This window comes from Jatropha curcas, chromosome 4, assembly GCF_041381405.1.
Source record: "Jatropha curcas cultivar XTBG-Jc1 chromosome 4, XTBG_Jcur_1.0, whole genome shotgun sequence".
NCBI classification, from domain to species: domain Eukaryota; kingdom Viridiplantae; phylum Streptophyta; class Magnoliopsida; order Malpighiales; family Euphorbiaceae; genus Jatropha; species Jatropha curcas.
The window spans coordinates 1736179-1762409 of record NC_143154.1 but is presented as its reverse complement, the minus strand read 5'-3'; the positions used below and the strand labels follow the sequence as shown (position 1 = coordinate 1762409).

Here is a 26231-nt window from a genome sequence, read left to right as displayed (position 1 = left end):
CAAAAATATTCCTCTTCTTCAATTATCTTTGTCTCTCGTCTGCTCTATTTCTCATATACCTTTACTAATGCACAAAATTTCTGCAACTTCCTCAATTTCAGTTCCTTTGCTTTCTCAATAAACACCAACGATTGCCACCTTTTTGGTGGAGGCAAAAGAATAGATGGAAAGTTGCTGCAGTTGAGCTTCCAAAAAGAACTTTCTCTCTCTTGCTAACAAATCAAGTCTCTCTAAAATTTCAAATAAAAATTTGTATTATATAATTTATCCATCAAATTCTGTGACTTTCACCTAATACATGTGTTTGTGTATTTTCAATTTTTTTTCTGCAAACTAGATGTTTCTTCTTTAAAGTTGGGTTTGATGAATTTGAGTTTTGGAAAAACCCGATTTGGACTGAACTTCCATTCGGAGATGAGAAATCATGGCAATACTTTAAATATTAACTTTGGAATGCAAGCCAAGTAAAAAAAAAAAGACTAGAATGCCTTTGGAGTGTATGTGTTTATTTTAAAATTGAAGCTCAACAATCAAAGAAAGTGGTAGACATAAATATTCTCAGCATTTAATATATATGTGTTTCAAGTGACAAGTTATCAACAACTCTTTCATTTCATTTTATAGTAACAATGGTCATTTTTATAAATTTGGCCACAAAATTAAAGTTGTAATATTAAAAGTTAAAATAATGCCACATGAATTTAAAGTTAGCCTTAATTATTTGTATGTTTGATGAATATATATCCACTTTTATCGTTGTAAATTTAGCTACAACCGTTAATGTCAAAAACATATATATGTTATATTCAATTAAGTTTTGGAAACGGCCACGTTTTCTTTTTAAAAGTGTGGGTGTGTTTTGATTATTGAAAAAAATAGAAAAATTAGAGTTTGGTTAGAAACCATTCTCTTATTAATCATGCACTTTTAAAAATACAATAATTTTTTTTTTAAATCCTGTGTTATGGTTGTACTTTTTTATAAGTCACTTTGTAGAGTTTTGTTAATAGTAGTTGTAAACTATTGTAAAACATTTTGAGGCCTTGTTATTAGTGGTGCATTTTTTTCAATACTTACTGTTTTCTATATTAGGTAACATTTATGAACTTCTATAAGCCACTTTGTGGTGTTGTTATTGTTAGTTGTGCACTTATCTAAGCCATTTTGTGGCCTTAGTTTTATTAGTTCTGCATTTTTTCAAATCTTTATAATGATTGTACTCTTATAACCCACTTGATGACTTTATTATTATTAGTTATGCACTTTTCAAAATGTGAAGTTGTTTAAAATCTATTTCATTTTGACCGCAACGTGTTGCATTTCAGCACCACTTTCTGAATTTCATTTAAATTTGGATAAACCAAATTTTGTTTTTAATTTTGAATGTCAATTGAAAAACTATTTAAGTTTAAACAAGTTAGAGCCAAAATTTAAATTGTTTTTAGGCACATAGTATGTAAAACGTTTCCATTTTGATAAAGTGTGATGGATTTAATAAAGAGGTTTGAAGTTAAGCCCAAAGGATTTAAGTAGGCAATAAATATACTTTTGGTACTACTTTTTGTGTCAGTTAGTTATTGTATCCATAATTAATGAAGAAATGAAAGGCATTTTAAGGAGAAAATTTCATTTAACTAACTTTCTTAATCCAAGAGTTTTTTCTAAATAAAGAGAATATAGGGAGTAATTTCATATTTGATTTGAATTTAAGGTTAGGCATAAAGTTTTATATCTGATTTTTTTTGTTAATGATCTCATATCAAGTGGATTTTGATGAAAATGTAGAAGGAAATATCTTTTTAATGAAAAGAGAGAAAAAAAAAATACTTTCAATATTAAAAGAGTATTTAAACCAGTTCAAGAATTTAAAATGGTAACTATAATCAGGTTTGTAATGAGTTCGAGTACTAAGAGTGAATTTTTAAACGGATTTCAATACCTAATTTATAATTGAGTTCAGATTTGTGTAATGCATTTTAAGTCCATCCCAGTGAAGACCAATCCAGGAAGGACTTTTTTATGTTATTTAAGTGCCACTTTTTTTATTGTTTTTAATTTCTTTTTATGTTTTTGTGACCACAACTTTTTGTTTATTTATCAATCTTTTTAATTACTATAAAAAAATAAGTTATAAACCATGTGCTACAATTTAACTAGCTAGCTAGAAGATTTTCATCTTACAATAATTAATTAATGCTACAATTTAAAGGCCATCAAATATGCTTAAGTATTGATGAAATTGTAAAAATTTATATGATAATGTTATTTGAATTACAAAAATTAATTACTTAAGTAGCGAAAATGATTAAATTACCTTTAAAGAATTTAATAGTTGAAAATAAAATTTCCTTTTTTATGAAAGGAAATCTAAAAAGATTATTATTTAAGTATTATTTATCGAAAAATAAAACTTTCGTTTTCTAAGAAAAAACAATCTGAAAACTCAGAGACATTAAAAATCATAAATACTGTTTTCTATAAAAACAAATTCTAAATTTTAAACCATGCGCTATAAAATATGACTTACATATCAATGAAGGCTTTTACTATATATTGATAAAAAATTTTATACAATTAAAGAACTTTTAACATTTTCAGGAATCTACACTAGATTAACAGGCTTCCCCAATATATCAAAACTAGTCTGTAAATGTTAAACAAAAATTTGGCCAAACAATACAAATGAGAGAGATGCCATAAGTGATGGTGACGTCTACCACTGTACAACTGTGGCAATGGTTGATCCAATAAACCATCAGTATGAACTGGAGCTTTCTCTGCCACTGGATGCTCCAAAATCAGATGTGAAGGGGGAAGCAAGGATTATAATTATGAGCCATTGGATGTGAATAAACTTGCTCAAAAATCATCAAATTTGTGGATGTCAAAATTATATTAAATTTTAGTTTACTCAAATATCTAAACTTATACGAATGTTGTTGTCCATCTAGTAATATTTTCAAGCAATCATAAATTATATAAGCTAATAGGTTATCTCTAATATATAATATAACTAGGTAGGTTAAAAATCATATGAATATGCAATAATAATAGCAATACAAAATATGGGATTTTAATTAATCACATAATTAAGTAGTTTTAAAAATACAAAATCTATGATTTTGATTAATCACATAATTAAAAATAAATTATCCGTAAAACCAACACTTAATCAACTATAAGTGAGAGTTATCGTTTCATCTATCAACCAAATGGTCATTCAGCTACTATAAAATCTAAGTTTATAAATATTTTTTTTCATATATAGCAATTCCATATGATTTAAAATTCACCTTTTTTGTTTCTTCAGTAAAATGTGAATGTAAGCTTTGTTCTCTCTTCAGAATTCCTTTTACTCCTATTACCTTTGGGTTCAAACAATATTTTTTTCTGTGGTCTGCAATTTTTTCTAAATGGTGTTTGATTAGATCGTCATCTTCCACCAAAAAAATATGCCAAACACCTTCCAAGGAAGATTTTGTTGAACCAACTAATTTGAGTAGAGCTGGTTCAACCTTCCATACTTTTTCCCCTCAAATCCACATATACATGTACTTTTTTTTATAACAATTTAAGAAGAATACTAAAAAAAATAAAAATCTAAAAAGATTTATCTTTATCTATATATTTTCTATCCTATAACGTATTATATAAAATATTATCTAATGACAAATATAAAATTATCTAAAAAAAAATTAGAATTCAAATTCATGGACATAAAATTTTTCTTCTAGTGTTATTAATTTTTAAAAAAATAAAATTATTGCTTATCATTTGAATTGTGTATATAAAATATCATATAAGAGCAGTTTTATAAGTATAAAGGATAAATAAATTATTACAGCCATGAATTTCTTTTTAATTAAGAAACTTGTAAAATATATTAATTGCAGATTCTATATTCCAATTTAGAAATTGAAGGTTATAAATTCATGATACATGGACCTTTACATTATATAAATTATAAACCAAACAAATTTTATTCAAAAGCTAGATGAGTACATAAAAATTTATTTTTAAAACTTGTAAGACATAATTTACGGCGAAAATAAAATTGATCAAGTTGAAACTTAAAGATCAATGAATTTTAAATAATTATTTTATATATAAAGACGTGTAATTTGATATTTTTAAAAATTAAATAAACATTTTTATGACTAAATAGACAATATGGATTATTTTTTAAAAATGTAAATGAATTTAAGACAACAATTAATTAGTTAAACTGCAAAGTAGAAATAATAAAGTACATTTATATAATTTAATTTATAATTTAATATTATATAAGGGTAGAGATTTATAAGTCAAACGTTGGAAATATATTATTTAATTTTTTAATTAAAAAATATTGTATTAAAAATTTTATATATATGGAAAATAGATTTTTGAAGGTTAAATATGAATTACAGTTTGCGCTAGGATTCACGCAAGGGATGGATTGCTATATAATGGGTTTCGAGTAAGTGAGTGACTTCAGTAGAAGTAATTAGTAAGTGAGTGAGTGGTGTTGTGAGAAATAAAGAAAGAAAGTCGGTGCTGTGAGAAAGAAAGAAAGAAAGAAAGAAAGAACGAAAGAAAGAAAGAGAGAGAGCAAAACCATGGCGGGAAGTCCATTTATGCTGTCGGTTGGGTATCGCTTCTGTCCCACAGAGGAAGATCTCGTTTGCTTTTATCTTCAAGAGAAGCTTCACAAAACGCTGCCCGTTATTGCAGATGCATTTATAAAAACCCTTGATGACCTGTATAGCGATGAGCCTTGGAATATTTTCTGCAACGAGGCGCCGGTAAATGGTTACTTCTATGTTTTTACCAAGTTGAAGACAAGGAGCGCAAACAGAAGTAAGAGAACAACTCCTTCTGGTACCTGGACAGGCCGGAATTCTAAGGACATCCCTTGCCATAATATTACGTATGTGAGGAAATATTTTGTCTTTGATGCAAAGGGTGAAGCAGCTTCTTCCTCGAATGGCCACTGGACTATGTACGAGTTCTCGTTAAAAGATGAAAGGGTAAGTAATTTTTTCATTTCTGATAGGAAATTTAGGGTTTTTATTTTCTTTTGGTTTTATAATCTTTTATGATAGTAAATTTAGTGTTTTTATTTTCTTTTGGTTTATAATCTTTTCTGATAGTAAATTTAGGGTTTTTATTTTCTTGTGGTTTATAATCTTTTTTGATAGTAAATTTAGGGTTTTTATTTTCTTTTGGTTTATAATATGTCTAAAATCTGTTAAGTGGGTTTGATGTTTCTAAAATCTGTTCGTATTAATTTTTGCAGTTTAAGGGAGATTATGTCCTTTGTAAAATCAAATGTGAAGATAAGTCTCAACAAGGAACGGCCGCAACTGTTACTTTTCTAGATGGGAAGAAGAGAAAATCTTCTGTTGAGAAAGAAGAAGAGAACGACAACTCAAAGAAGATGCGACAGGACAATCTGAGTTCTGTAAACCCTAACCCTAGCTGGCATCTTTCAAATGTGGTTTTGGTTGATTGCGAGAGCAGTTTTTCCAATCAAATTGCAGAGATAGAAGCTCCAATAAATGATACAGATATTGGGTTTTTAGATGTAGCTTCTCCTCCATCAAATCTGATAGAGAAATCTCCAATCTTGGTTGATACAGATATTGATGTTTATGATTACTTATTGGATGAACTGCTAGAACAATGGTGTTAGTCATCACCAGGTTTTTGTTAAACATTTTCAGGCTAGTTTGGGTGTATTGGGTAGGCCAATTGGCTTGGGGTAGTAGATTCCTGAAAATGTTAAACTTTTCCCGGCTCTTTTGTAGTAAAATTTTTTTGTTGATTATACAAAAAACAACACTATTTGAATTTGTTGCTTACTCTTTTATGTTTACATATTGTTCTGAAAAGAATTTTAGACAGCACTTCTAATGAGAAGTTCATATTAATAAACTTGACTACTTAACTTAATCGCTGTATTTGTAAAGAATATGGCATGATGAGCGGTATTGATGGCACCTGAATAATTTCCACTGTTTAGTTGTATGTCATTGTTAAACCAAACAAGCGTTAAATACTACTTTACGATTTTCTAAAAAAAAAAAAAAAAAAAGAAAACTGAATACAATTAATTTATTTAATCATTTTGGCCTTGCCTATCTGTTAACTGAGGAAAAGGAGAGCAACAAGAAAAATAAGACTGAAAATAACTGTTGTTTTCATATCAGTGTACAGCTACGCATATATTGTGCTATATACAGTTATATGTATTAATAGATGATCAGGCTGATGATTTAGGTAGACTTTCGTTGATTTGTATTAATAGATATAAGTTTGTTAGTACCTATGAGACTTACACAGTTATATGTATTTATGAGAGAATTTCGGTTGTCTTGATATTTTATATGTACTTAAAAAATGTATAAATTAAAAAATAGAAACAGGGCAAAATTAAAATATTCAAAATTATGGAATTTTTTCAACTAGATAAATAGAAACGGATTTAAAAACGGAACTGAGACGGATTTTGTAATACTTTATAATATTTTGTAAAATGTGGTTATTTTTTTTATTAAAATTAATGGTTTCCAAAATCATAACTCAAGCTGTCAATATTTTTTAATATTTTCAAATACTTTATAAAAGATGAATGTTTTTTTATTTTATAAAGTTGCAGGATTATAAAATAATATTGTTCTTGTTACCAATGATTTATAATACTTTCTAATATTTTCTATAGGTTTTTTATTATAAATTTTAGTGATTTATAAAATAATAGATGTCATTACCAATATTTTGTAACATTTTTATTTTTATTTTTTTTTTTGTGAAATGACTGTTCACGCAATAATAGGGCATGTTATCAATATTTTATAATATTCTTAAACATTTTACGTAAAAAATGCCTGCTTTTTTGTAAAATGAATATTTACAAGAGAATAGATCCAAAAATTTCAATATTTTGTAAAATTTTCTAACATTTTACAAAAAAGTAGTTACTTTTTTTTTTTTTTTTTTGAAACTCAAGTAATACCAAGTAAATTTTTCTTGATTTTCCTAAAAGGCATGATAGGAAGAACCCAGTCTTCGTATCGTTCATTAATCGCTAGCCAAACAACATGAACAACAATCTCCAAGGCAGGTCCAACATCATGAGTTGATAGCCATTAAATTATTAATTAATTATCTAACGGCAATTTCAATAACATTTTACTTTCCAAAGATAATTTTTATTTTAGAATAAGGCTTGATTTGGCTCTCTGAACTTAGACACAAAGTACAATTGGATTAAAAATTAACTTTTTATATAATTTGTCCCTTGAATTTGCACGAAAAGAACAAAATGCGCAGTTTTTTAAGAATTTTTTTTTATAGTTTTAACTGATAAATATTACTTTCACATTTAAAATTACAAAATAAAAATATTTAAAAATATAATAATAGTTATAAGAATTTACATTATTTGATTTAAAAATAATTTAACAAATATTTCATTTAAAAAAAATTATAGAACTAGAAAAGGATTTGGTTATATTGAAATATTTTGTTAGAGATTGTTTATTATTATTTGTTTGATTATTTTTAATTTATATTTGATTTAGATCAAATACTTAAGAAAAAGTTACGATTTTATCCCTATAAAAAATTAAAATTAACTCGCATATCCTTGTATTTTGAAAAATATATTATATATTCCTAAATTTTGCTTCCGTTTTACTATCCTAACCTTCTGTCTATATTTTGTATTGTTCCGTTAAAATGCTTAAAGAAAAGGCAAAAATACCCTAGGAGGATGTTTTCTTTCTTCTTGTTGGCGAAAATACACAAAAAAGTATATTTCTGATCGACCTTCAATGTTTATTTTGCTTGTATAAGTCTCAAATCTTTGATTCTTCTTTTCAAGAGAAATATGAGAATAACCTAAATGAGGAACAATCGTGAGAAGTATATTTAAACCTGTCGTTATCAATGTCTAAACATATTGTTTGCTTCAATGAACCAAAAGAAACAGAAAAAAGGCAGTATCTATATTAAGCTTATTGTTACAACAAAAGGGGCCATACGTATCAACTTTCCCTTGTGTTGTGTTGCATGTGTTGATGGTCCCATTTATGTTACAGAGTTGCAGGAGATAGATGCTGCAAAGAATTGGCCATGTAGAAGTGGGAAGATTCCCAAGACCTTGCGCTTTGATCCCGTGACTTCACAAACTAGTGGACTTTTTGTAGCAAAATTTACAAAATTAGCCATTTAATTCAGGTTAGTAGTTCCTCAGACAATGAATCTGCCTATTAATGATCTTTTATTTTTGTTGATAACCTAGGTGATATAGCATTCCTTGAATCAAACTCAATAATCAAAAGGCAACTATTATATTGCTGACTCATAGAATAATTCTATCGCATTTAGGATGGCTGAGAATTGAGCCTCATTTGAGTCCATAACACCCACAGATCTAAAAAACAAACATAAAACATTACCTGAAGCAGCCTCATGTGCTGGTAATTATTTAGGCTTTAGGCTAACTAAAGTTGTTGCTTAATGCAGAATTCTACTGGTTGATGTTCATCTTTTGGGAAGATACGATTTTCTGTCAAAACCCTGTTTTGGATAGCAGTTGGTATATCTATTAATGATGCATTGTTTAATGCTCCCTAATTCAGGTGCATGTGAGGAAACCTTCAAGGCGTCATTCTTTTGAGAACAAACTCGGGTTAACTTGTACTGCAATCAAGTGCAACAAAGAAGGATAAAGTTTGTCTATTTTTTGCTATGCAGGTTGAGAGATTTTATTTTAATTATAATAGAACAATATGATTAATAATCACATGTTATGTGCAATTTCTTTTTTAAAATTTTATTCTCATTTATAAATATTGGTTAAATCTTGTTAAGTACGATTCTCCAAATATATATATATATATATATATATTCTCCAAAAATATTCCTCTTCTTCAATTATCTTTGTCTCTCCCCTGCTCTATTTCTCATATACCTTTACTAATGCACAAAATTTCTGCAACTTCCTCAATTTCAGTTCCTTTGCTTTCTCAATAAACACCAACGATTGCCACCTTTTTGGTGGAGGCAAAAGAATAGATGGAAAGTTGCTGCAGTTGAGCTTCCAAAAAGAACTTTCTCTCTCTTGCTAACAAATCAAGTCTCTCTAAAATTTCAAATAAAAATTTGTATTATATAATTTATCCATCAAATTCTGTGACTTTCACCTAATACATGTGTTTGTGTATTTTCAATTTTTTTTCTGCAAACTAGATGTTTCTTCTTTAAAGTTGGGTTTGATGAATTTGAGTTTTGGAAAAACCCGATTTGGACTGAACTTCCATTCGGAGATGAGAAATCATGGCAATACTTTAAATATTAACTTTGGAATGCAAGCCAAGTAAAAAAAAAAAGACTAGAATGCCTTTGGAGTGTATGTGTTTATTTTAAAATTGAAGCTCAACAATCAAAGAAAGTGGTAGACATAAATATTCTCAGCATTTAATATATGTATGTTTCAAGTGACAAGTTATCAACAACTCTTTCATTTCATTTTATAGTAACAATGGTCATTTTTATAAATTTGGCCACAAAATTAAAGTTGTAATATTAAAAGTTAAAATAATGCCACATGAATTTAAAGTTAGCCTTAATTATTTGTATGTTTGATGAATATATATCCACTTTTATCGTTGTAAATTTAGCTACAACCGTTAATGTCAAAAACAAATATATGTTATATTCAATTAAGTTTTGGAAACGGCCACGTTTTCTTTTTAAAAGTGTGGGTGTGTTTTGATTATTGAAAAAAATAGAAAAATTAGAGTTTGGTTAGAAACCATTCTCTTATTAATCATGCACTTTTAAAAATACAATAATTTTTTTTTTAAATCCGTGTTATGGTTGTACTTTTTTATAAGTCACTTTGTAGAGTTTTGTTAATAGTAGTTGTAAACTATTGTAAAACATTTTGAGGCCTTGTTATTAGTGGTGCATTTTTTTCAATACTTACTGTTTTCTATATTAGGTAACATTTATGAACTTCTATAAGCAACTTTGTGGTGTTGTTATTGTTAGTTGTGCACTTATCTAAGCCATTTTGTGGCCTTAGTTTTATTAGTTCTGCATTTTTTCAAATCTTTATAATGATCGTACTCTTATAACCCACTTGATGACTTTATTATTATTAGTTATGCACTTTTCAAAATGTGAAGTTGTTTAAAATCTATTTCATTTTGACCGCAACGTGTTGCATTTCAGCACCACTTTCTGAATTTCATTTAAATTTGGATAAACCAAATTTTGTTTTTAATTTTGAATGTCAATTGAAAAACTATTTAAGTTTAAACAAGTTAGAGCCAAAATTTAAATTGTTTTTAGGCACATAGTATGTAAAACGTTTCCATTTTGATAAAGTGTGATGGATTTAATAAAGAGGTTTGAAGTTAAGCCCAAAGGATTTAAGTAGGCAATAAATATACTTTTGGTACTACTTTTTGTGTCAGTTAGTTATTGTATCCATAATTAATGAAGAAATGAAAGGCATTTTAAGGAGAAAATTTCATTTAACTAACTTTCTTAATCCAAGAGTTTTTTCTAAATAAAGAGAATATAGGGAGTAATTTCATATTTGATTTGAATTTAAGGTTAGGCATAAAGTTTTATATCTGATTTTTTTTGTTAATGATCTCATATCAAGTGGATTTTGATGAAAATGTAGAAGGAAATATCTTTTTAATGAAAAGAGAGAAAAAAAAAATACTTTCAATATTAAAAGAGTATTTAAACCAGTTCAAGAATTTAAAATGGTAACTATAATCAGGTTTGTAATGAGTTCGAGTACTAAGAGTGAATTTTTAAACGGATTTCAATACCTAATTTATAATTGAGTTCAGATTTGTGTAATGCATTTTAAGTCCATCCCAGTGAAGACCAATCCAGGAAGGACTTTTTTATGTTATTTAAGTGCCACTTTTTTTATTGTTTTTAATTTCTTTTTATGTTTTTGTGACCACAACTTTTTGTTTATTTATCAATCTTTTTAATTACTATAAAAAAATAAGTTATAAACCATGTGCTACAATTTAACTAGCTAGCTAGAAGATTTTCATCTTACAATAATTAATTAATGCTACAATTTAAAGGCCATCAAATATGCTTAAGTATTGATGAAATTGTAAAAATTTATATGATAATGTTATTTGAATTACAAAAATTAATTACTTAAGTAGCGAAAATGATTAAATTACCTTTAAAGAATTTAATAGTTGAAAATAAAATTTCCTTTTTTATGAAAGGAAATCTAAAAAGATTATTATTTAAGTATTATTTATCGAAAAATAAAACTTTCGTTTTCTAAGAAAAAACAATCTGAAAACTCAGAGACATTAAAAATCATAAATACTGTTTTCTATAAAAACAAATTCTAAATTTTAAACCATGCGCTATAAAATATGACTTACATATCAATGAAGGCTTTTACTATATATTGATAAAAAATTTTATACAATTAAAGAACTTTTAACATTTTCAGGAATCTACACTAGATTAACAGGCTTCCCCAATATATCAAAACTAGTCTGTAAATGTTAAACAAAAATTTGGCCAAACAATACAAATGAGAGAGATGCCATAAGTGATGGTGACGTCTACCACTGTACAACTGTGGCAATGGTTGATCCAATAAACCATCAGTATGAACTGGAGCTTTCTCTGCCACTGGATGCTCCAAAATCAGATGTGAAGGGGGAAGCAAGGATTATAATTATGAGCCATTGGATGTGAATAAACTTGCTCAAAAATCATCAAATTTGTGGATGTCAAAATTATATTAAATTTTAGTTTACTCAAATATCTAAACTTATACGAATGTTGTTGTCCATCTAGTAATATTTTCAAGCAATCATAAATTATATAAGCTAATAGGTTATCTCTAATATATAATATAACTAGGTAGGTTAAAAATCATATGAATATGCAATAATAATAGCAATACAAAATATGGGATTTTAATTAATCACATAATTAAGTAGTTTTAAAAATACAAAATCTATGATTTTGATTAATCACATAATTAAAAATAAATTATCCGTAAAACCAACACTTAATCAACTATAAGTGAGAGTTATCGTTTCATCTATCAACCAAATGGTCATTCAGCTACTATAAAATCTAAGTTTATAAATATTTTTTTTCATATATAGCAATTCCATATGATTTAAAATTCACCTTTTTTGTTTCTTCAGTAAAATGTGAATGTAAGCTTTGTTCTCTCTTCAGAATTCCTTTTACTCCTATTACCTTTGGGTTCAAACAATATTTTTTTCTGTGGTCTGCAATTTTTTCTAAATGGTGTTTGATTAGATCGTCATCTTCCACCAAAAAAATATGCCAAACACCTTCCAAGGAAGATTTTGTTGAACCAACTAATTTGAGTAGAGCTGGTTCAACCTTCCATACTTTTTCCCCTCAAATCCACATATACATGTACTTTTTTTTATAACAATTTAAGAAGAATACTAAAAAAAATAAAAATCTAAAAAGATTTATCTTTATCTATATATTTTCTATCCTATAACGTATTATATAAAATATTATCTAATGACAAATATAAAATTATCTAAAAAAAAATTAGAATTCAAATTCATGGACATAAAATTTTTCTTCTAGTGTTATTAATTTTTAAAAAAATAAAATTATTGCTTATCATTTGAATTGTGTATATAAAATATCATATAAGAGCAGTTTTATAAGTATAAAGGATAAATAAATTATTACAGCCATGAATTTCTTTTTAATTAAGAAACTTGTAAAATATATTAATTGCAGATTCTATATTCCAATTTAGAAATTGAAGGTTATAAATTCATGATACATGGACCTTTACATTATATAAATTATAAACCAAACAAATTTTATTCAAAAGCTAGATGAGTACATAAAAATTTATTTTTAAAACTTGTAAGACATAATTTACGGCGAAAATAAAATTGATCAAGTTGAAACTTAAAGATCAATGAATTTTAAATAATTATTTTATATATAAAGACGTGTAATTTGATATTTTTAAAAATTAAATAAACATTTTTATGACTAAATAGACAATATGGATTATTTTTTAAAAATGTAAATGAATTTAAGACAACAATTAATTAGTTAAACTGCAAAGTAGAAATAATAAAGTACATTTATATAATTTAATTTATAATTTAATATTATATAAGGGTAGAGATTTATAAGTCAAACGTTGGAAATATATTATTTAATTTTTTAATTAAAAAATATTGTATTAAAAATTTTATATATATGGAAAATAGATTTTTGAAGGTTAAATATGAATTACAGTTTGCGCTAGGATTCACGCAAGGGATGGATTGCTATATAATGGGTTTCGAGTAAGTGAGTGACTTCAGTAGAAGTAATTAGTAAGTGAGTGAGTGGTGTTGTGAGAAATAAAGAAAGAAAGTCGGTGCTGTGAGAAAGAAAGAAAGAAAGAAAGAAAGAACGAAAGAAAGAAAGAGAGAGAGCAAAACCATGGCGGGAAGTCCATTTATGCTGTCGGTTGGGTATCGCTTCTGTCCCACAGAGGAAGATCTCGTTTGCTTTTATCTTCAAGAGAAGCTTCACAAAACGCTGCCCGTTATTGCAGATGCATTTATAAAAACCCTTGATGACCTGTATAGCGATGAGCCTTGGAATATTTTCTGCAACGAGGCGCCGGTAAATGGTTACTTCTATGTTTTTACCAAGTTGAAGACAAGGAGCGCAAACAGAAGTAAGAGAACAACTCCTTCTGGTACCTGGACAGGCCGGAATTCTAAGGACATCCCTTGCCATAATATTACGTATGTGAGGAAATATTTTGTCTTTGATGCAAAGGGTGAAGCAGCTTCTTCCTCGAATGGCCACTGGACTATGTACGAGTTCTCGTTAAAAGATGAAAGGGTAAGTAATTTTTTCATTTCTGATAGGAAATTTAGGGTTTTTATTTTCTTTTGGTTTTATAATCTTTTATGATAGTAAATTTAGTGTTTTTATTTTCTTTTGGTTTATAATCTTTTCTGATAGTAAATTTAGGGTTTTTATTTTCTTGTGGTTTATAATCTTTTTTGATAGTAAATTTAGGGTTTTTATTTTCTTTTGGTTTATAATATGTCTAAAATCTGTTAAGTGGGTTTGATGTTTCTAAAATCTGTTCGTATTAATTTTTGCAGTTTAAGGGAGATTATGTCCTTTGTAAAATCAAATGTGAAGATAAGTCTCAACAAGGAACGGCCGCAACTGTTACTTTTCTAGATGGGAAGAAGAGAAAATCTTCTGTTGAGAAAGAAGAAGAGAACGACAACTCAAAGAAGATGCGACAGGACAATCTGAGTTCTGTAAACCCTAACCCTAGCTGGCATCTTTCAAATGTGGTTTTGGTTGATTGCGAGAGCAGTTTTTCCAATCAAATTGCAGAGATAGAAGCTCCAATAAATGATACAGATATTGGGTTTTTAGATGTAGCTTCTCCTCCATCAAATCTGATAGAGAAATCTCCAATCTTGGTTGATACAGATATTGATGTTTATGATTACTTATTGGATGAACTGCTAGAACAATGGTGTTAGTCATCACCAGGTTTTTGTTAAACATTTTCAGGCTAGTTTGGGTGTATTGGGTAGGCCAATTGGCTTGGGGTAGTAGATTCCTGAAAATGTTAAACTTTTCCCGGCTCTTTTGTAGTAAAATTTTTTTGTTGATTATACAAAAAACAACACTATTTGAATTTGTTGCTTACTCTTTTATGTTTACATATTGTTCTGAAAAGAATTTTAGACAGCACTTCTAATGAGAAGTTCATATTAATAAACTTGACTACTTAACTTAATCGCTGTATTTGTAAAGAATATGGCATGATGAGCGGTATTGATGGCACCTGAATAATTTCCACTGTTTAGTTGTATGTCATTGTTAAACCAAACAAGCGTTAAATACTACTTTACGATTTTCTAAAAAAAAAAAAAAAAAAAGAAAACTGAATACAATTAATTTATTTAATCATTTTGGCCTTGCCTATCTGTTAACTGAGGAAAAGGAGAGCAACAAGAAAAATAAGACTGAAAATAACTGTTGTTTTCATATCAGTGTACAGCTACGCATATATTGTGCTATATACAGTTATATGTATTAATAGATGATCAGGCTGATGATTTAGGTAGACTTTCGTTGATTTGTATTAATAGATATAAGTTTGTTAGTACCTATGAGACTTACACAGTTATATGTATTTATGAGAGAATTTCGGTTGTCTTGATATTTTATATGTACTTAAAAAATGTATAAATTAAAAAATAGAAACAGGGCAAAATTAAAATATTCAAAATTATGGAATTTTTTCAACTAGATAAATAGAAACGGATTTAAAAACGGAACTGAGACGGATTTTGTAATACTTTATAATATTTTGTAAAATGTGGTTATTTTTTTTATTAAAATTAATGGTTTCCAAAATCATAACTCAAGCTGTCAATATTTTTTAATATTTTCAAATACTTTATAAAAGATGAATGTTTTTTTATTTTATAAAGTTGCAGGATTATAAAATAATATTGTTCTTGTTACCAATGATTTATAATACTTTCTAATATTTTCTATAGGTTTTTTATTATAAATTTTAGTGATTTATAAAATAATAGATGTCATTACCAATATTTTGTAACATTTTTATTTTTATTTTTTTTTTGTGAAATGACTGTTCACGCAATAATAGGGCATGTTATCAATATTTTATAATATTCTTAAACATTTTACGTAAAAAATGCCTGCTTTTTTGTAAAATGAATATTTACAAGAGAATAGATCCAAAAATTTCAATATTTTGTAAAATTTTCTAACATTTTACAAAAAAGTAGTTACTTTTTTTTTTTTTTTTTTGAAACTCAAGTAATACCAAGTAAATTTTTCTTGATTTTCCTAAAAGGCATGATAGGAAGAACCCAGTCTTCGTATCGTTCATTAATCGCTAGCCAAACAACATGAACAACAATCTCCAAGGCAGGTCCAACATCATGAGTTGATAGCCATTAAATTATTAATTAATTATCTAACGGCAATTTCAATAACATTTTACTTTCCAAAGATAATTTTTATTTTAGAATAAGGCTTGATTTGGCTCTCTGAACTTAGACACAAAGTACAATTGGATTAAAAATTAACTTTTTATATAATTTGTCCCTTGAATTTGCACGAAAAGAACAAAATGCGCAGTTTTTTAAGAATTTTTTTTTATAGTTTTAACTGATAAATATTACTTTCACATTTAAAATTACAAAATAAAAATATTTAAAAATATAATAATAGTTATAAGAATTTACATTATTTGATTTAAAAATAATTTAACAAATATTTCATTTAAAAAAAATTATAGAACTAGAAAAGGATTTGGTTATATTGAAATATTTTGTTAGAGATTGTTTATTATTATTTGTTTGATTATTTTTAATTTATATTTGATTTAGATCAAATACTTAAGAAAAAGTTACGATTTTATCCCTATAAAAAATTAAAATTAACTCGCATATCCTTGTATTTTGAAAAATATATTATATATTCCTAAATTTTGCTTCCGTTTTACTATCCTAACCTTCTGTCTATATTTTGTATTGTTCCGTTAAAATGCTTAAAGAAAAGGCAAAAATACCCTAGGAGGATGTTTTCTTTCTTCTTGTTGGCGAAAATACACAAAAAAGTATATTTCTGATCGACCTTCAATGTTTATTTTGCTTGTATAAGTCTCAAATCTTTGATTCTTCTTTTCAAGAGAAATATGAGAATAACCTAAATGAGGAACAATCGTGAGAAGTATATTTAAACCTGTCGTTATCAATGTCTAAACATATTGTTTGCTTCAATGAACCAAAAGAAACAGAAAAAAGGCAGTATCTATATTAAGCTTATTGTTACAACAAAAGGGGCCATACGTATCAACTTTCCCTTGTGTTGTGTTGCATGTGTTGATGGTCCCATTTATGTTACAGAGTTGCAGGAGATAGATGCTGCAAAGAATTGGCCATGTAGAAGTGGGAAGATTCCCAAGACCTTGCGCTTTGATCCCGTGACTTCACAAACTAGTGGACTTTTTGTAGCAAAATTTACAAAATTAGCCATTTAATTCAGGTTAGTAGTTCCTCAGACAATGAATCTGCCTATTAATGATCTTTTATTTTTGTTGATAACCTAGGTGATATAGCATTCCTTGAATCAAACTCAATAATCAAAAGGCAACTATTATATTGCTGACTCATAGAATAATTCTATCGCATTTAGGATGGCTGAGAATTGAGCCTCATTTGAGTCCATAACACCCACAGATCTAAAAAACAAACATAAAACATTACCTGAAGCAGCCTCATGTGCTGGTAATTATTTAGGCTTTAGGCTAACTAAAGTTGTTGCTTAATGCAGAATTCTACTGGTTGATGTTCATCTTTTGGGAAGATACGATTTTCTGTCAAAACCCTGTTTTGGATAGCAGTTGGTATATCTATTAATGATGCATTGTTTAATGCTCCCTAATTCAGGTGCATGTGAGGAAACCTTCAAGGCGTCATTCTTTTGAGAACAAACTCGGGTTAACTTGTACTGCAATCAAGTGCAACAAAGAAGGATAAAGTTTGTCTATTTTTTGCTATGCAGGTTGAGAGATTTTATTTTAATTATAATAGAACAATATGATTAATAATCACATGTTATGTGCAATTTCTTTTTTAAAATTTTATTCTCATTTATAAATATTGGTTAAATCTTGTTAAGTACGATTCTCCAAATATATATATATATATATATATATTCTCCAAAAATATTCCTCTTCTTCAATTATCTTTGTCTCTCCCCTGCTCTATTTCTCATATACCTTTACTAATGCACAAAATTTCTGCAACTTCCTCAATTTCAGTTCCTTTGCTTTCTCAATAAACACCAACGATTGCCACCTTTTTGGTGGAGGCAAAAGAATAGATGGAAAGTTGCTGCAGTTGAGCTTCCAAAAAGAACTTTCTCTCTCTTGCTAACAAATCAAGTCTCTCTAAAATTTCAAATAAAAATTTGTATTATATAATTTATCCATCAAATTCTGTGACTTTCACCTAATACATGTGTTTGTGTATTTTCAATTTTTTTTCTGCAAACTAGATGTTTCTTCTTTAAAGTTGGGTTTGATGAATTTGAGTTTTGGAAAAACCCGATTTGGACTGAACTTCCATTCGGAGATGAGAAATCATGGCAATACTTTAAATATTAACTTTGGAATGCAAGCCAAGTAAAAAAAAAAAGACTAGAATGCCTTTGGAGTGTATGTGTTTATTTTAAAATTGAAGCTCAACAATCAAAGAAAGTGGTAGACATAAATATTCTCAGCATTTAATATATGTATGTTTCAAGTGACAAGTTATCAACAACTCTTTCATTTCATTTTATAGTAACAATGGTCATTTTTATAAATTTGGCCACAAAATTAAAGTTGTAATATTAAAAGTTAAAATAATGCCACATGAATTTAAAGTTAGCCTTAATTATTTGTATGTTTGATGAATATATATCCACTTTTATCGTTGTAAATTTAGCTACAACCGTTAATGTCAAAAACAAATATATGTTATATTCAATTAAGTTTTGGAAACGGCCACGTTTTCTTTTTAAAAGTGTGGGTGTGTTTTGATTATTGAAAAAAATAGAAAAATTAGAGTTTGGTTAGAAACCATTCTCTTATTAATCATGCACTTTTAAAAATACAATAATTTTTTTTTTAAATCCGTGTTATGGTTGTACTTTTTTATAAGTCACTTTGTAGAGTTTTGTTAATAGTAGTTGTAAACTATTGTAAAACATTTTGAGGCCTTGTTATTAGTGGTGCATTTTTTTCAATACTTACTGTTTTCTATATTAGGTAACATTTATGAACTTCTATAAGCAACTTTGTGGTGTTGTTATTGTTAGTTGTGCACTTATCTAAGCCATTTTGTGGCCTTAGTTTTATTAGTTCTGCATTTTTTCAAATCTTTATAATGATCGTACTCTTATAACCCACTTGATGACTTTATTATTATTAGTTATGCACTTTTCAAAATGTGAAGTTGTTTAAAATCTATTTCATTTTGACCGCAACGTGTTGCATTTCAGCACCACTTTCTGAATTTCATTTAAATTTGGATAAACCAAATTTTGTTTTTAATTTTGAATGTCAATTGAAAAACTATTTAAGTTTAAACAAGTTAGAGCCAAAATTTAAATTGTTTTTAGGCACATAGTATGTAAAACGTTTCCATTTTGATAAAGTGTGATGGATTTAATAAAGAGGTTTGAAGTTAAGCCCAAAGGATTTAAGTAGGCAATAAATATACTTTTGGTACTACTTTTTGTGTCAGTTAGTTATTGTATCCATAATTAATGAAGAAATGAAAGGCATTTTAAGGAGAAAATTTCATTTAACTAACTTTCTTAATCCAAGAGTTTTTTCTAAATAAAGAGAATATAGGGAGTAATTTCATATTTGATTTGAATTTAAGGTTAGGCATAAAGTTTTATATCTGATTTTTTTTGTTAATGATCTCATATCAAGTGGATTTTGATGAAAATGTAGAAGGAAATATCTTTTTAATGAAAAGAGAGAAAAAAAAAATACTTTCAATATTAAAAGAGTATTTAAACCAGTTCAAGAATTTAAAATGGTAACTATAATCAGGTTTGTAATGAGTTCGAGTACTAAGAGTGAATTTTTAAACGGATTTCAATACCTAATTTATAATTGAGTTCAGATTTGTGTAATGCATTTTAAGTCCATCCCAGTGAAGACCAATCCAGGAAGGACTTTTTTATGTTATTTAAGTGCCACTTTTTTTATTGTTTTTAATTTCTTTTTATGTTTTTGTGACCACAACTTTTTGTTTATTTATCAATCTTTTTAATTACTATAAAAAAATAAGTTATAAACCATGTGCTACAATTTAACTAGCTAGCTAGAAGATTTTCATCTTACAATAATTAATTAATGCTACAATTTAAAGGCCATCAAATATGCTTAAGTATTGATGAAATTGTAAAAATTTATATGATAATGTTATTTGAATTACAAAAATTAATTACTTAAGTAGCGAAAATGATTAAATTACCTTTAAAGAATTTAATAGTTGAAAATAAAATTTCCTTTTTTATGAAAGGAAATCTAAAAAGATTATTATTTAAGTATTATTTATCGAAAAATAAAACTTTCGTTTTCTAAGAAAAAACAATCTGAAAACTCAGAGACATTAAAAATCATAAATACTGTTTTCTATAAAAACAAATTCTAAATTTTAAACCATGCGCTATAAAATATGACTTACATATCAATGAAGGCTTTTACTATATATTGATAAAAAATTTTATACAATTAAAGAACTTTTAACATTTTCAGGAATCTACACTAGATTAACAGGCTTCCCCAATATATCAAAACTAGTCTGTAAATGTTAAACAAAAATTTGGCCAAACAATACAAATGAGAGAGATGCCATAAGTGATGGTGACGTCTACCACTGTACAACTGTGGCAATGGTTGATCCAATAAACCATCAGTATGAACTGGAGCTTTCTCTGCCACTGGATGCTCCAAAATCAGATGTGAAGGGGGAAGCAAGGATTATAATTATGAGCCATTGGATGTGAATAAACTTGCTCAAAAATCATCAAATTTGTGGATGTCAAAATTATATTAAATTTTAGTTTACTCAAATATCTAAACTTATACGAATGTTGTTGTCCATCTAGTAATATTTTCAAGCAATCATAAATTATATAAGCTAATAGGTTATCTCTAATATATAATATAACTAGGTAGGTTAAAAATCATATGAATATGCAATAATAATAGCAATACAAAATATGGGATTTTAATTAATCACATAATTAAGTAGTTTTAAAAATACAAAATCTATGATTTTGATTAATCACATAATTAAAAATAAATTATCCGTAAAACCAACACTTAATCAACTATAAGTGAGAGTTATCGTTTCATCTATCAACCAAATGGTCATTCAGCTACTATAAAATCTAAGTTTATAAATATTTTTTTTCATATATAGCAATTCCATATGATTTAAAATTCACCTTTTTTGTTTCTTCAGTAAAATGTGAATGTAAGCTTTGTTCTCTCTTCAGAATTCCTTTTACTCCTATTACCTTTGGGTTCAAACAATATTTTTTTCTGTGGTCTGCAATTTTTTCTAAATGGTGTTTGATTAGATCGTCATCTTCCACCAAAAAAATATGCCAAACACCTTCCAAGGAAGATTTTGTTGAACCAACTAATTTGAGTAGAGCTGGTTCAACCTTCCATACTTTTTCCCCTCAAATCCACATATACATGTACTTTTTTTTATAACAATTTAAGAAGAATACTAAAAAAAATAAAAATCTAAAAAGATTTCTTATCTATATATTTTCTATCCTATAACGTATTATATAAAATATTATCTAATGACAAATATAAAATTATCTAAAAAAAAATTAGAATTCAAATTCATGGACATAAAATTTTTCTTCTAGTGTTATTAATTTTTAAAAAAATAAAATTATTGCTTATCATTTGAATTGTGTATATAAAATATCATATAAGAGCAGTTTTATAAGTATAAAGGATAAATAAATTATTACAGCCATGAATTTCTTTTTAATTAAGAAACTTGTAAAATATATTAATTGCAGATTCTATATTCCAATTTAGAAATTGAAGGTTATAAATTCATGATACATGGACCTTTACATTATATAAATTATAAACCAAACAAATTTTATTCAAAAGCTAGATGAGTACATAAAAATTTATTTTTAAAACTTGTAAGACATAATTTACGGCGAAAATAAAATTGATCAAGTTGAAACTTAAAGATCAATGAATTTTAAATAATTATTTTATATATAAAGACGTGTAATTTGATATTTTTAAAAATTAAATAAACATTTTTATGACTAAATAGACAATATGGATTATTTTTTAAAAATGTAAATGAATTTAAGACAACAATTAATTAGTTAAACTGCAAAGTAGAAATAATAAAGTACATTTATATAATTTAATTTATAATTTAATATTATATAAGGGTAGAGATTTATAAGTCAAACGTTGGAAATATATTATTTAATTTTTTAATTAAAAAATATTGTATTAAAAATTTTATATATATGGAAAATAGATTTTTGAAGGTTAAATATGAATTACAGTTTGCGCTAGGATTCACGCAAGGGATGGATTGCTATATAATGGGTTTCGAGTAAGTGAGTGACTTCAGTAGAAGTAATTAGTAAGTGAGTGAGTGGTGTTGTGAGAAATAAAGAAAGAAAGTCGGTGCTGTGAGAAAGAAAGAAAGAAAGAAAGAAAGAACGAAAGAAAGAAAGAGAGAGAGCAAAACCATGGCGGGAAGTCCATTTATGCTGTCGGTTGGGTATCGCTTCTGTCCCACAGAGGAAGATCTCGTTTGCTTTTATCTTCAAGAGAAGCTTCACAAAACGCTGCCCGTTATTGCAGATGCATTTATAAAAACCCTTGATGACCTGTATAGCGATGAGCCTTGGAATATTTTCTGCAACGAGGCGCCGGTAAATGGTTACTTCTATGTTTTTACCAAGTTGAAGACAAGGAGCGCAAACAGAAGTAAGAGAACAACTCCTTCTGGTACCTGGACAGGCCGGAATTCTAAGGACATCCCTTGCCGTAATATTACGTATGTGAGGAAATATTTTGTCTTTGATGCAAAGGGTGAAGCAGCTTCTTCCTCGAATGGCCACTGGACTATGTACGAGTTCTCGTTAAAAGATGAAAGGGTAAGTAATTTTTTCATTTCTGATAGGAAATTTAGGGTTTTTATTTTCTTTTGGTTTTATAATCTTTTATGATAGTAAATTTAGTGTTTTTATTTTCTTTTGGTTTATAATCTTTTCTGATAGTAAATTTAGGGTTTTTATTTTCTTGTGGTTTATAATCTTTTTTGATAGTAAATTTAGGGTTTTTATTTTCTTTTGGTTTATAATATGTCTAAAATCTGTTAAGTGGGTTTGATGTTTCTAAAATCTGTTCGTATTAATTTTTGCAGTTTAAGGGAGATTATGTCCTTTGTAAAATCAAATGTGAAGATAAGTCTCAACAAGGAACGGCCGCAACTGTTACTTTTCTAGATGGGAAGAAGAGAAAATCTTCTGTTGAGAAAGAAGAAGAGAACGACAACTCAAAGAAGATGCGACAGGACAATCTGAGTTCTGTAAACCCTAACCCTAGCTGGCATCTTTCAAATGTGGTTTTGGTTGATTACGAGAGCAGTTTTTCCAATCAAATTGCAGAGATAGAAGCTCCAATAAATGATACAGATATTGGGTTTTTAGATGTAGCTTCTCCTCCATCAAATCTGATAGAGAAATCTCCAATCTTGGTTGACACAGACATTGATGTTTATGATTACTTATTGGATGAACTGCTAGAACAATGGTGTTAGTCATCACCAGGTTTTTGTTAAACATTTTCAGGCTAGTTTGGGTGTATTGGGTAGGCCAATTGGCTTGGGGTAGATTCCTGAAAATGTTAAACTTTTCCCGGCTCTTTTGTAGTAAAATTTTTTTGTTGATTATACAAAAAACAACACTATTTGAATTTGTTGCTTACTCTTTTATGTTTACATATTGTTCTGAAAAGAATTTTAGACAGCACTTCTAATGAGAAGTTCATATTAATAAACTTGACTACTTAACTTAATCGCTGTATTTGTAAAGAATATGGCATGATGAGCGGTATTGATGGCACCTGAATAATTTCCACTGTTTAGTTGTATGTCATTGTTAAACCAAACAAGCGTTAAATACTACTTTACGATTTTCTAAAAAAAAAAAAAAAAAAAAGAAAACTGAATACAATTAATTTATTTAATCATTTTGGCCTTGCCTATCTGTTAACTGAGGAAAAGGAGAGCAACAAGAAAAATAAGGCTGAAAATAACTGTTGTTTTCATATCAGTGTACAGCTACGCATATATTGTGCTATATACAGTTATATGTATTAATAGATGATCAGGCTGATGGTTTAGGTAGACTTTCGTTGATTTGTATTAATAGATATAAGTTTGTTAGTACCTATGAGACTTACACAGTTATATGTATTTATGAGAGAATTTCGGTTGTCTTGATATTTTATATGTATTTAAAAAATGTATAAATTAAAAAATAGAAACAGGGCAAAATTAAAATATTCAAAATTATGGAATTTTTTCAACTAGATAAATAGAAACGGATTTAAAAACGGAACTGAGACGGATTTTGTAATACTTTATAATATTTTGTAAAATGTGGTTATTTTTTTTTATTAAAATTAATGGTTTCCAAAATCATAACTCAAGCTGTCAATATTTTTTAATATTTTCAAATACTTTATAAAAGATGAATGTTTTTTTATTTTATAAAGTTGCAGGATTATAAAATAATATTGTTCTTGTTACCAATGATTTATAATACTTTCTAATATTTTCTATAGGTTTTTTATTATAAATTTTAGTGATTTATAAAATAATAGATGTCGTTACCAATATTTTGTAATATTTTTATTTTTATTTTTTTTATGAAATGACTGTTCACGCAATAATAGGGCATATTTTCAATATTTTATAATATTCTTAAACGTTTTACGTAAAAAATGCCTGTTTTTTTGTAAAATGAATATTTACAAGAGAATAGATCCAAAAATGTCAATATTTTGTAAAATTTTCTAACATTTTACAAGAAAGAAGTTCCTTTTTTTTTTTTTTTGAAACTCAAGTAATACCAAGTAAATTTTTCTTGATTTTCCTAAAAGGCATGATAGGACGAACCCAGTCTTCATATCGTTCATTAACCGCTAGCCAAACGACATGAACAACAATCTCCAAGGCAGGTCCAACATCATGAGTTGATAGCCATTAAATTATTAATTTTCGATAACATTTTTACTTTCCAAAGATGATTTTTATTTTACAATAAGGCTCGATTGACGTACAACATATAATTAGTTCAAAAATTAACTTTTTATATAATTTGTCCTTTGAATTTGTATGAAAAGAACAAAATGCACAGTTTTTAAGAATTTTTTTTATAGTTTTAACTAATAAATATTACTTTAACATTTAAAATTACAAAATAAAAATATTTAAAAATATAATAATAATTATAAAAATTTACATTATAACAAATATTTCATTTAAAAAAATTATAGAACTGGAAAAGGATTTGGTTATACTGAAATATTTTGTTAGAAGATTTTTTATTATTATTTGTTTGATTATTTTTAATTTATATTTGATTTAGATCAAATATTTAAGAAAAAAATTATGATTTTATCTCTATAAAATATTAAAATTAACTCGCATATCCTTGTATTTTAGAAAATACATTATATATTTCTAAATTTTGCTTCCGTTTTACTATCCCAACCTTCTGTCTATATTTTCTATTTTTCCGTTAAAATGCTTAAAGAAAAGGCAAAAATACCCTATGAGGATGTTTACTTTCTTCTTGTTGGCGAAAATACACAAAAAAAGTATATTTCTGATCGACCTTCAATGAACTCCAATAACAGTAGCTATGAAAGCCCTCTCCTCAACCTCCATTTATCATTTCTACCATTAATTTCCTTTTTCTTTATTTAAAGTTGTTGAATGCAAAACGAAAACAATACACAGTTCATATTCCAGCAAAGTATTTTCTTTCTGGCAACTTTAAGAGATTGATGTGAATTAAAATCGATTCCTCATTGCCTTTTGAGTATTTTTTTTCCCCTCTATTTATTGAGGCTTTAAACAGAAGTAGTAAAACCACCATTCATCGAGGCCGTTGTTGAGCCTATTATGGCCAAACGGCTCAAAGACATTTTAAATTGATTGCATATCTTGAATCCCTATGAAATTTCGAGTATTTTGGCTTATGATTCGTTGGGTTTAGTTGAGTTTTAATTTTCCGATCACCATACAAGTCGGCGGTTGTGACAACACTCCAACAATTAATTTTAAAAAAAATACGAGGATATGTAAGTTAATTTTGATATTTTATAGGGATAAAATCATAATTTTTTATTTATCTCTCTCCTTTGACTAATCTTTTTTCATTGACTTAGCGTGGAAAAGTGGAAAAATTGGATGGAAGGATAATTAATTAATTAATTAATTTTTAATTAATTCCCTATCACCATACAAGTTGGCAGTTGCGACAACACTCCAACAATTAATTTTTTAAAAAAA

General features: G+C 27.3%; 2 long non-coding RNA genes across 2 annotated transcripts; both read left to right on the top strand.

The window, feature by feature from the left end:
• The first annotated feature begins 7825 nt into the window (after positions 1–7825).
• On the top strand, positions 7826–8791 carry LOC149496638 (uncharacterized). Its single transcript, XR_016320560.1, has 2 exons — positions 7826–8223; positions 8512–8791. It is a non-coding gene; the product is annotated as an uncharacterized LOC149496638 (long non-coding RNA).
• Positions 8792–16723: 7932 nt separating this feature from the next.
• LOC149496637 (uncharacterized) lies at positions 16724–17689 on the top strand. The gene is made up of 2 exons (XR_016320559.1): positions 16724–17121; positions 17410–17689. It is a non-coding gene; the product is annotated as an uncharacterized LOC149496637 (long non-coding RNA).
• The last annotated feature ends 8542 nt before the right edge of the window (positions 17690–26231 follow it).